The following is a 10,453-nucleotide window of genomic DNA, read 5'->3' as shown; positions in this document are numbered from 1 at the left end:
AATATTCTATTATATATATGTACCACATTTTCTTTATCCATTCATTTGTTGAAGGGCACGTAGGTTGGTTTCATAGCTTAGCTATTGTGAATTGAGCCTCTATAAACATTGATGTGACCACTCACTATAGTATGCTGATTTTAAGCCCTTTAGGTATAAACCAAGGAGTAGAATAACTGGGTCAAATGGTGGTTCCATTCCAAGTTTTTTGAGGAATCTCCATACTCCTTTCCTGAATGGTTGTACCAATTTGCAGTCCCATCAGCAGTGTATTTGAGTGTATCTTTTCCCCACATCCTCACCAACATTTATTGTTACTTTTGTTCTTGGTAATTGCCATTCTGATTGGAGTGAGATAGAATCTTAGTGTAGTTTTAAATTGCATTTCTCTGGTTGCTAGAACATTTTTTTTCATATATTTGTTGACCATTCTTATTTCTTTTACTGTGAAGTGTCTGTCCTTTGCTTATTTATTGATTGTGATTTATTTTTGTTTTGTTTTGTTTGGTACCAAGGATTGGACTCAGGGGCACTTGACTACTGAGCCACATCCCCAGCCCTATTTTGTATTTTATTTAGAGACAGGGTCTCACTGAGTTACTTAGCACCTCACTTTTGCTGAGGCTGGCTTTGAACTCGTGACCCTCCTGCCTCAGCCTCCAGAGCCACTGGGTTTACAGGCATGCACCACCAAGCCCCACAATTGGGTTGGGTTTTTTTTGGTATTAAGTTTTTTGAGTTCTTTATATATCTTGGAGATTAATGTTCTATCTGAGCACCTGCTTTCTTGAAGCCAGTTTAATGGACTTGTTCTTATACTCATTCATCCATCATCATTTAATTGCTCCTATTCTGCCAGGTGGCACCATGACAGATTCTGGGGCTACAAAAGCAAGGAAATCTTCAAGGAATTCACAGTTCAGTGTGGGGAGATAAGCCAACAATGCTAGTCAGCATGGTGAGGACTATGGGACAAGAAAACTGGGTGGGTCTGTAGCATGGTACCCAAGGCCACAAAGCTTTGGGTAGTTAGACTTGGGTTCAGATCTCATCTCAACTAACCACTTGTCAGCTTGAACCTTGGGCAAATTCTTGGTCTGGGTAGGTAACTGTATACTTTTTTCTTATTTATTCTTCAAACCAATCTAGTAAGTTAAATAAAAATTTTCTCCATTTTTGTAACAGAGGAAATTGAAACTTGGAGAAGGTGAGTAATTTGTTCACGATCTCTGTAAATAAGTGGCAGGGCTAGGATTCCAATCCAGGTCTGACTCCAGAGTCGCTGCACTTTCCACTCAGATAAGCTGAAGGGCCCTCTGGGTGATGCCACTCTGAGACACAGGGTTTATTGAGATGGGCTCCATAGGCAGGATGATGTGACCACCCAGAAAGATAATTTTGTTTTAGGCTGCATTAGTGGAAGTATAATCCTCATAATATAAAAAGGTGATGGTGCTGCTCCGCCGTATTTGGACCTACTCTGGGATCACCCTTTTCAGAGGTATATAGCCATTTTAGCCCTTCTAAAGGGGTGACTTACCAGAAACTTCTGAGGAGCTACCAAAGGAACTGGGAGTATTTCAGTTGGGGAAGAGGAGATCCAAAAGGACATAAAGACTGTTTGCAAATATCTGAAAGACTCTCTATAGAAGAGTCTCATTGCCACTGAAAACTACGGGGAGAAAGGTTTTGGCTCCATGTCCACCACAGAACCTTTTGAAATATCTTGGTATGTAGTGGGTTCACTACCAACAGTGGTAATTGAGCATGGAGTGGAGGCTGTAAGTATGGAGTAAATGCTATTCTTCTGCCAAAGTCCCTGACTGTGACTATCCCTCTGCTGCTCTGGGTGGGGCTGCTGCTGGGGGTTCCTTGGGAGAGGATTCATACTGTCTAACTCTCCAAGTCCAGAACACTTCGGCTGTCTCCCAGCAGAGTCTGCTTGCATGTGCCTCCTGCTGTGCAGAGTTGGAATCAGAATTAGAAGGCCCGGTTTGAGTCCTGGTTTAGCCCCTTATGTCTGTGTGACATTGAACAAGATTTGCCCTCTTTGTGAAGAGGATCATATTCATCCTCCCTGCAGTTTTTTTGAGGCAGTGAGAGAGAAATCCTTTGTCAAGGAGAGAGGGCACCAGCACCAGCACTGGTTATTAACATGTGCAACTCTGGCCACTAGGAGTGTAATCACCTTCAAGGAGCCTGTCTATGCAAACACTGAGAGTGTTGTGATGACTTCCTTTACTAACAATGTGTGAATTCCCTGCCTTTTAGGCCAGTGAATGTAGTAGGAGACAGGAGAGACAGGCAGATGTTGAGGAGGGAGGGATCCAGGAAAACTTCATGGGGAAAGTGACATTTGAGTTGGGCCCAGAACCTTTGTCATGCAGGGAAGGGACAAATGTTATAGCAGAAGCAAAGACCTGAGGAAGTCAGGGCATGGTGGTGTAAAAATGACCTGGGAGGAAGAATAAGATTCTGGAGAGGTCTGGAATCTTCCTGAGGAGGTGGAGGTGTCGCTGTCCAGGTGGGAGACTTCCTCAGAACGTGGAACTTGTATTTCTTTGATGGTTGTAAGAGATCCGGTTTACCGCAATTTGCTGGTGAAACTTGGGTCCTGAAGAGGCAGGGGGAGAGGTTCGTGGAAGTTTTACATTCCCTTTATTTCTCAGATGAAGGTAAGGCCCAGAGATGGGAAGGCTGTTTTCTAGCAGGGGTCGGGCAAGCTGTGGTAGAGCCAATGCAGACACTTCATCCAGGGTTGTTCTTGTGCCCTATAGGGAAGTCCCTGGCCAGACTGAGTCTGTCTGCCCAAAACATTTTTCCTGGTTTTGCCTTCTGCCAGGTTGGTCTGTCTTAAGGAGCATGAGGACAAGGGAGCAAAAAGTGTATTTACCAAAGGGGCTGGTTGGACTGGTCTCCTTTGCAAGGCCAAAGGTCAAAGTCCAGGCCAGGTCAGTAGAGGAGGGTGGAGTCAGGCCTTGGCCTGCCACCAACCAGCTGGGGGCTTTGGTTAGGGGTGATCATTGGTAGGGACTGAGGTTTTTCCAAAGCTTGGCCCTGAGAACAGTGGGCTGAACAGATTACAGCCCACACATTCTTTCTCAGGAGATTAGGGCCATGGGAGATTAGGGAATACGTAGAAGGCTGTAGGAGGCCTGTAAATTTCCCATTTGGGGTAATTAATTTGATGGATTGTGAAATAGCTCACTACTTCCTCTCTGCCTCCCAGAACTGAGCAGTAAGACTAACTGAGAGGTTGTTCCCCAGAATACCCTCTCCAGTGTCCTACATAACTTGCACGGGTCCTTGTTAAAACATGCCCTGGGCAGGAGCAGGGTCTGTCCCTTTCCTGCCTCCCCTCCTGGTGCGGGATGAACGCACAGTAGGTATTTTATGTAGCCATGCAGAGCTGGTACTTATCTGATTGGAACCCTTCCAGGAAACTGTTAGCGGGAGGATGGGTGGGGACCATGGTGGCAACTCTGGTTTATAAATGTAGCCAACCCCCAGGGGTGAGGTTATCAGCCCAGTGTTCCTCAGGTCATTGGTGACAGCTGGGACTCTAGCCAAGATTCTTTACTTTTGGGCTGGGCATCTCCCAACTTCTGATGTGCTTGAAGTGAAAGTGAAATTAATAGCAGGTGATTATTCTGGTTTCTCTCCTGACTTCCTACTTGTCCCCCACAGTCACAAGGGTCCTTACTCAGGTGACTAACAAGGTGTGACATAGCTCTACTAGTATCTCCCCCTGTCCATGAGGGCTCTGGTGTGGCTGCACTCCTATCAGGTGCTCTGAGTGTCTTTGGGCTCATTGGGCTCCTCCCTTCTCAGTGGGGTCTGACACCTGTGATAGGTAAACAGTGCCTTTCTCTGATGGCTCTTGGATGCCCTGCACTCACTAACTTGTATCTGGACTGGTGCAGCTGGTCTTGACTGGTGTCCTTCCTTCCCACCGGGGACCCAAGACCTCACCTTAATGTGCCTCTTGGTGTTTCTAATTTGGGGCTCCTTTTTATGTGGTCTGTGTCCTGATAAATCACAACATTCTCCTTGGCTTGAACACTCCAACAGCATCATATGCTTATAGCCCTCTGTTGCTTCTGTGTCTTCACTTGGGCAGTTTCCATCACCAGGAATGATTCCTTTCTATGCAGACACCTCCTGTGCTTTTTTGGGGGTGGGTGGGGGTGGGCACTGGGGATTGAACCCAAGCGCACTCTACTATTGAGCTACACCCCCATCCATTTTCATTTCTTATTTTAAGAGAGGGTCTCCCTGAGTTACCCAGGCTGGCCTTGAACTTGTGATCCTCCTGCTTCTGTTAGGTGTGCACCACCACAGCTGGCTTCCTATGTATTCCTTAAGACTCAGACATGATCTTCAGAAGGCTTCCCCGACCACCCACCACTGAGGCTCTGTGACATTCCTTGTTGGTGGTGCTTATGTGCATTTATTAAAAACTTGGACAATGAGGAACCTTTTTGAGGCTGACAGTGATGTGGGTGCCAGGGAGTATAGCGGTGAACAAAACAGGTGTCTGCTCAGGAGCTTGGGTGCTGTTCTGTCCTACCCACTGCATCACCTCAGTTTATACTGATCTCTCTGTCCTGCTTTAGCCTGTGAATTTTCCTTATGTTTTATTCATCCATCTCTCTATCCCCAGCACTCAGCACAGTGTCTGGCAATGGAAACCTTAAAAGTTAATGTTGAATGAGTGAATGAAGGAGCAGTTTTCTGCCTTCCTCTCCTCCGAGCCCACCTCTAGGGCAGAACCCTCCAGCTGCTTGAGTGAGGCCTTCCCTGCCTCCCATCCACACTCCCTTCCCCCTGTGCACCTTGAGCTGCTCACATGGCCGTTCTGCTTCATAGTACACCTTTTTGTGTCTGTGTCTTCTCCCTGCCCCCTCATCCGACTAAACTTCTTCTAGGCAGGATTCATTTCTATTTTAGTTTTGTGTTATATGAAATTTCTGCCCATGCTTACATTCAGTAAAATGAAGAGCAATATCTGAAGCACTATGTAAAGAGATCAAAATATAAGGGCAGGGGCTAGGGTTGTGGTTCAGTAATAGAGCTCTTGCCTAGCATGTGTGAGGCACTGGGTTCAATCCTCAGCACCACATAAAAATAAATAAAATAAATGTATTGTGTTCATCTACAACTAAAAATATTTAAAAAAATGTAAGGACAGATCAGGTGCTTAGATGGGCTCCTGCTGTGTGCCAGCCCTGTGCCAAGGAGCCCAGGGGAAGAACTTGCAGGAAGGGTGCAGAGATGTCTAGCTGGCTGGCAGCCAAGACACTTGAGTTGTAAGATGGTGCCCAGATCTTTTCTTTTAGAAAGAAGATGCCACCATGGAATTAAAAGGCAGTATTTCACAGACCTGGATTTCAGTCCCATGTCTATCTCTTGCCAGCTGTGTGAATCCACTTTCCTGAGCTTTAGTTTCCATCTGTAATGAGGAGCTAGTGGGAATATCTACTTTATAGGGTATTCAGGCATTGAGTGAATATAACTGAGTTCTTACTTGGAGCCTGGCATTGTTACAGATGCTGGGATGGGATAGTGAACCCAACTGAAAAGGTCTCTACTTTCGCGAAGCTGACAATTTAGCGGGAGAGAAAGGTAGCAAACAAAATGGTTCAAATATAGCCCAGTATGGTGGGGCATGTGTGTAATCCCAGTGGCTTGGGAGGCTGAGGCAGGAGGATTGCAAGTTCAGAATCAGCCTTAGAAACTTAGCAAGGCCTTAAGCAACTTAGTGAGACCCTGTCTCAAAATAAAAAATAAAAAGAGCTGGGAATATGGCTCAGTGGTTAGTATTGGTACCAATCCCTGGTACAAATAATAATAGTAATAATAAAAAAATTAGGTAAAGTATATAATCTTGGAGGATGACTTTTCTGTGAAGAAAAATCAGCAGGGAAAGGGAATGGGAGGGTGTGGGAGTAGAGTGGTCAGGGGAGCCCCTCTGTAGAGATGATATTTGAGCAGACACCTGTATAAGGCATGTGGACAACCAGGGGCAGAACATTCCATGAATTGGAAGCAGGGATCGAAGAAGTCCTGAGGCTGGAGTGTGCTTGGCTGAGTAAAAGAAGAGCAAAGGGGCCATGGGGCTAGAGCTAAGGAATGGGGTCAGGAGGTATGTGTGCAGGGTGATGTGCAGGCCTCTGGCTTTGGCTTTCACCTGAGTCAGGTGGTATCTTTCTGAGGGCTTTGAACAGAGACTGTCATTTGATTTAGAAGAGGATATTTCTGGTTGTTGATCATAGAATGGACTGAACAAAGACTCTGTAGGTAGCATGTTTAGCACATTGCCTGGTGTGAAATATGTCTTAATTTATGGTGTTAAGAATACTATCAAAGATCAGTCTGCTAGTTTTGACTTAGCTGTCATCCCATCTACCCACTGCCCTCCCTGGAACAACAGCATCCAGGATGCTTTCTTCTGAGGAAGAAACATGGGGATCCAGGCTTGGGGATGAGGAGGGACAAGGTAACTGGTTCTTTGACTGCTTTTCTTGATCTTCGGTTAGTGGTTGTGGTAGTGGTATAGGAGCAGAGGCAGGAGGAAATTCTTAGCCTCCATGAACCTAGGAGATCAGAAGCTTCCTGTAAATTCCATGGCTGCCCCAGGTCAGCTGGCTTGTGGAATTTGTCTCTTCTCCATCTCGCTCCTCCCTTCCCTGGTTGTCTAGGATTCCCAGGAAGTTACCAAAGCTGTACCCACCAGAGATGCTTCCCTCTTCCCTGCCTCCACTCCTACAATCTAAGCCCTTATGGGGAGATGGAGTCCTTGACATGGTCTCTCATGCCTTTTTGCCACTCACCAGATACAGAGGATCTTTGGCATCAGAACTGACAAACTGTTTCTGCTTGATTCCTTTGGATGACAGGAAGAGCTCACTACTTGATGAGGCAGCCGCTTCTGTAATTATCACATTCCCATTAGGAAATCCATTTTAGGATGAGTTGAAATCTCTGTTTTGACCTCTTCCAGTGCTTTTAGTTCTGAACACAGTTCAGTTATAGTTCTCCCCCCATTTCCCCCATTTTCTACTTCGACTTCTTGAGGGAACAGTTTCCTGGTTTCCCAGGAGGCTGTGTTCAGTTCTTGCTCTGTTATTCAGAGTGATCATCTGGTGGGGGGTTCAGGAAAGATCTGCAGAGTGAGCAGTGGGGTCAGGAAGGCAAGAAAGGCCTTTGAGTCAAAGGTAAGGCAGTGTTTTTAAATGATATGTGGAGTCCAGTAAAGCTAGATAGTTGAACATCCCTGGATTAATCAAGAGTGTGGGAGGGAGGAGAAGCCAGAGAGGTAAGAGAAGTAGACCAGAGCCAGAGCGAACAGCCTAGTGTTGTGGACTCAAGGTCAGAGGTCTGCCTAAGAGTGGGTTTTAAAATCTGGATTGTTTTAAGGCTTCCACTTTCACCTAGGACTGAGGAACATGTTTGCAAGCACCACTGACTCTCCTTCCTGCTCTGGTCTGGGGTTACTGATTAAACCTGTCCTTGGGACCTCTGCAGAATGGAGCTGAATAAGTCAGCACCTTGAACATGGACATTCTGGACATTCCGTTTCTCGGCTAGCACTGGGTAAGCCAGGCTCTAAGCCCTTGCCTCGGGAGCACTCCTTCTCCAGCTTGTAGTTGGGACCAGGGTGCTATAGCTGGCCAGCTGGCCTCAGTTTGCCTCTTTACCACAGTTGGCTGGACACACAGGCCTGGCTCTGCCCTGCAGGGTTTCTGATTTAGGCAGAGAGTCTGCATTAATAGGAGTCTGGACTTGAGCCCTTGGCCAAACATTCCAAATTCTTTGGGCATAAAGATTTTCTAAAGGGGCTTGGGACCCTTCCAGGGCTTAGCACTTTCTGTTTATGCCCCACGCAGATATCTATTTGTATCTGATTTTTATATATTCCCCAGAGTACTTTCCCAGCATCCTGGGGGAGACCTGTCTCTCACAGCCTGGCTGGATCATTGGAACTCTTCTGGCAGACCCGCTTCACACTGTGGAGTGTCCTCCCACCACCGTCTGTTCTTCCCTGGTGTCTTGCATGCTGAAGGACCGAGGGTGGAGTGGGGCTTTTGTTTTGTTTTTAAATAAGGGCAACGTGGGTAAACAGAGTGGCATTTCTGGTGCCATCGGGGAGGGCCAAGACCCTGCATTCCGGTTCCATGACGACAGGCTCTTGGTTTGCTGCTTGCTGGGCTGTGGGCAGCGATAGTTTAGGCAAGACAATGGTGGCTCTGTTGAAATGTTTCTTCTGGGCTTGGGCAGAATGCATTTTAACTGAACATTTTCCACCCTGAGATCTGTGGGGATCTGGTGGCCTACTCCTCCTTGTTCGTTCATTTTCCCTTTGCAGCTTCAGAGCCAAATTATTACAGTTCCTTTTCCTCTCCCTCTGCCTACCATTAGCAGCCTTTTGGGGGGAAATGGTGTTTCTAGCCTGGGATGGTCAGTGTTTGACTGATTTACATAGTTAGGGAAGGGAAAGAAGGTAGGGAGACATCCCTGGAGCCTGGTCTAGAGAAGGGACAGTAGGGACTCCAGGGAACTCTCCTCCTTGGGGACCATGGCTTCCTAGTGGTCAGGAGTACTGGCTCTGAAGTCAGACTGACTGGGTTAGAATCTCAGTGGTAACACTTCCTAGGTGAACCCTGTGCCTCAGTTTCCTTTCTGCCAAGGGAGGTAATAGTGTCTAGCTCAGGATTATCATGAGAAGTAAAGGAATTTAACATATATACAATGCTAAGGCTAATAATACCTGGCATATAGTAAACCCCAACTCAGTAAGTATATTTATCATTATGTTAATGACATTTTAATATTATGTCCCAGTCCTCATCAATATATTTACCCTGCAAGGACTTCATCTGAGACCACAAGAGGAACAGAGCAACATCTGAATTGCTGATTTGATTTACTCACTCCCTGACTTAGAAAGTCTCACTGAGTCCTCATTGGCTGCTCTGCATAAGGAGAAAAGAACCTATGTTTATTGAAGACCTACTGTGTGCTAGATACCAGGCACTTGGTGTATACCTCTTCCTTTAGCTTAAGACCCAAGTTAAGACCGATGTGAGAAGCCCTTCACTAATTGGCTCTGTTTTGTTTATCTTTTCTCCCCCACCCCTCCAATCCCAAATCAAACAAAAACGTAAGTGTCTCCAAGAATAGCTTATACTTTGACATCTCATCAGCTTCATCCTCCATGCCTTTGTGCATGTTCTGCCTGCTGCCAGGATTGTTCTGTGAGAGGTGGCTGGATCCTGGGAAACAGGCTAGACAGGGCATTTGGGGATCTCCCTAACCACCATCGCCAGTGGACACAGCTTGTGTAGGAGCCTACTTGTAAGGCCGTCTCTGAGGCGTAGGGTCTCATTTGCATCCTGGCTCTATTACATACTCTGTGAGGCCCTAGACACGCCCTAATATTAGCACCTGTCCTACAGGCTTGAGGAGCTCATGGCACAGAGCATGAGAACAGTGTCTGACTTACTGTGAGTACCTGAGGCAGCATTTTCTGTTTGGGGTGGTTCTCTTTCCAGTCTTAACACTGGACTGAGTTCCTTTGGGGGAATCCAGAAATTAAAGTTCAATGGATCAGAGAGGCCTAAGCAGGGGTTCTTTGACCTACCTGAGGCTTCCTGTGGCTGTGGCCCTTGCTGTGGGCCATAGCCATTTCTGCTTTCCTTCCGTCTGTGACAGGATCTCTTGCTTCTCAGCCACTGAATGCACTCCACAGTGTGGCCACTACTTGTGGTGTGAGCTGGGCAACAGGCACAGGATGGCCTTACAAGATGTGGGGAGCCTCCTGTGCACACAAACCTGCCCACTTCCAAAGGACTTGCCTATTACTGAAAGGGCCACCAGGTGTCCAAATGATGAGTAATATTTATAGACCAGAAAGAATTGCTTTTGCTTGAGATTAACTGAATTTTGCTTGATATTAGTCTCTGCTCAAGAAGAGGAAATGTCTTGTTTTTCTATCTTGCTGAATTATAGGATCAAATCCTCAAAGTCTGAGTGTCTTACAGATACCTCTCATTGAAAATAGTTAAAGGCCTTAGGAAAGTAGAGGAAAAAAGAGTGGGGGGAATTGTGGTGATGTACGTGGTTAATGCTACCTCATTCTGGTCATTCAGCTTGATAGGAGAATTGGNAAAAAAAAAAAAAAAAAAAAAAAAAAAGGAAGATTGTGATTCTTAGGCTGGGGCTGTAGTTCAGTGGTGGAATGCTTGCCTAGCATGTGTGAAGAACTGTTTTTGATCCTTAGCACTGCATAAAAATAAACAAAATAAAAGTATGCTGTCTATACACAATTACAATTTTTTTTTAAAAAAAAGATTGTGATTCTTGTGTATTCTTATTTATTCATTCATTAAATCAACCTTTGTAAGATCTACTGTGACCCCTAGCCAGGTATCCAAGGATGAATAGTACATGA

The sequence above is a fragment of the Marmota marmota genome, unplaced genomic scaffold, assembly GCF_001458135.2.
Source record: "Marmota marmota marmota unplaced genomic scaffold, marMar, whole genome shotgun sequence".
Lineage (NCBI taxonomy): Eukaryota > Metazoa > Chordata > Mammalia > Rodentia > Sciuridae > Marmota > Marmota marmota.
This window is presented reverse-complemented; position numbering follows the sequence as displayed.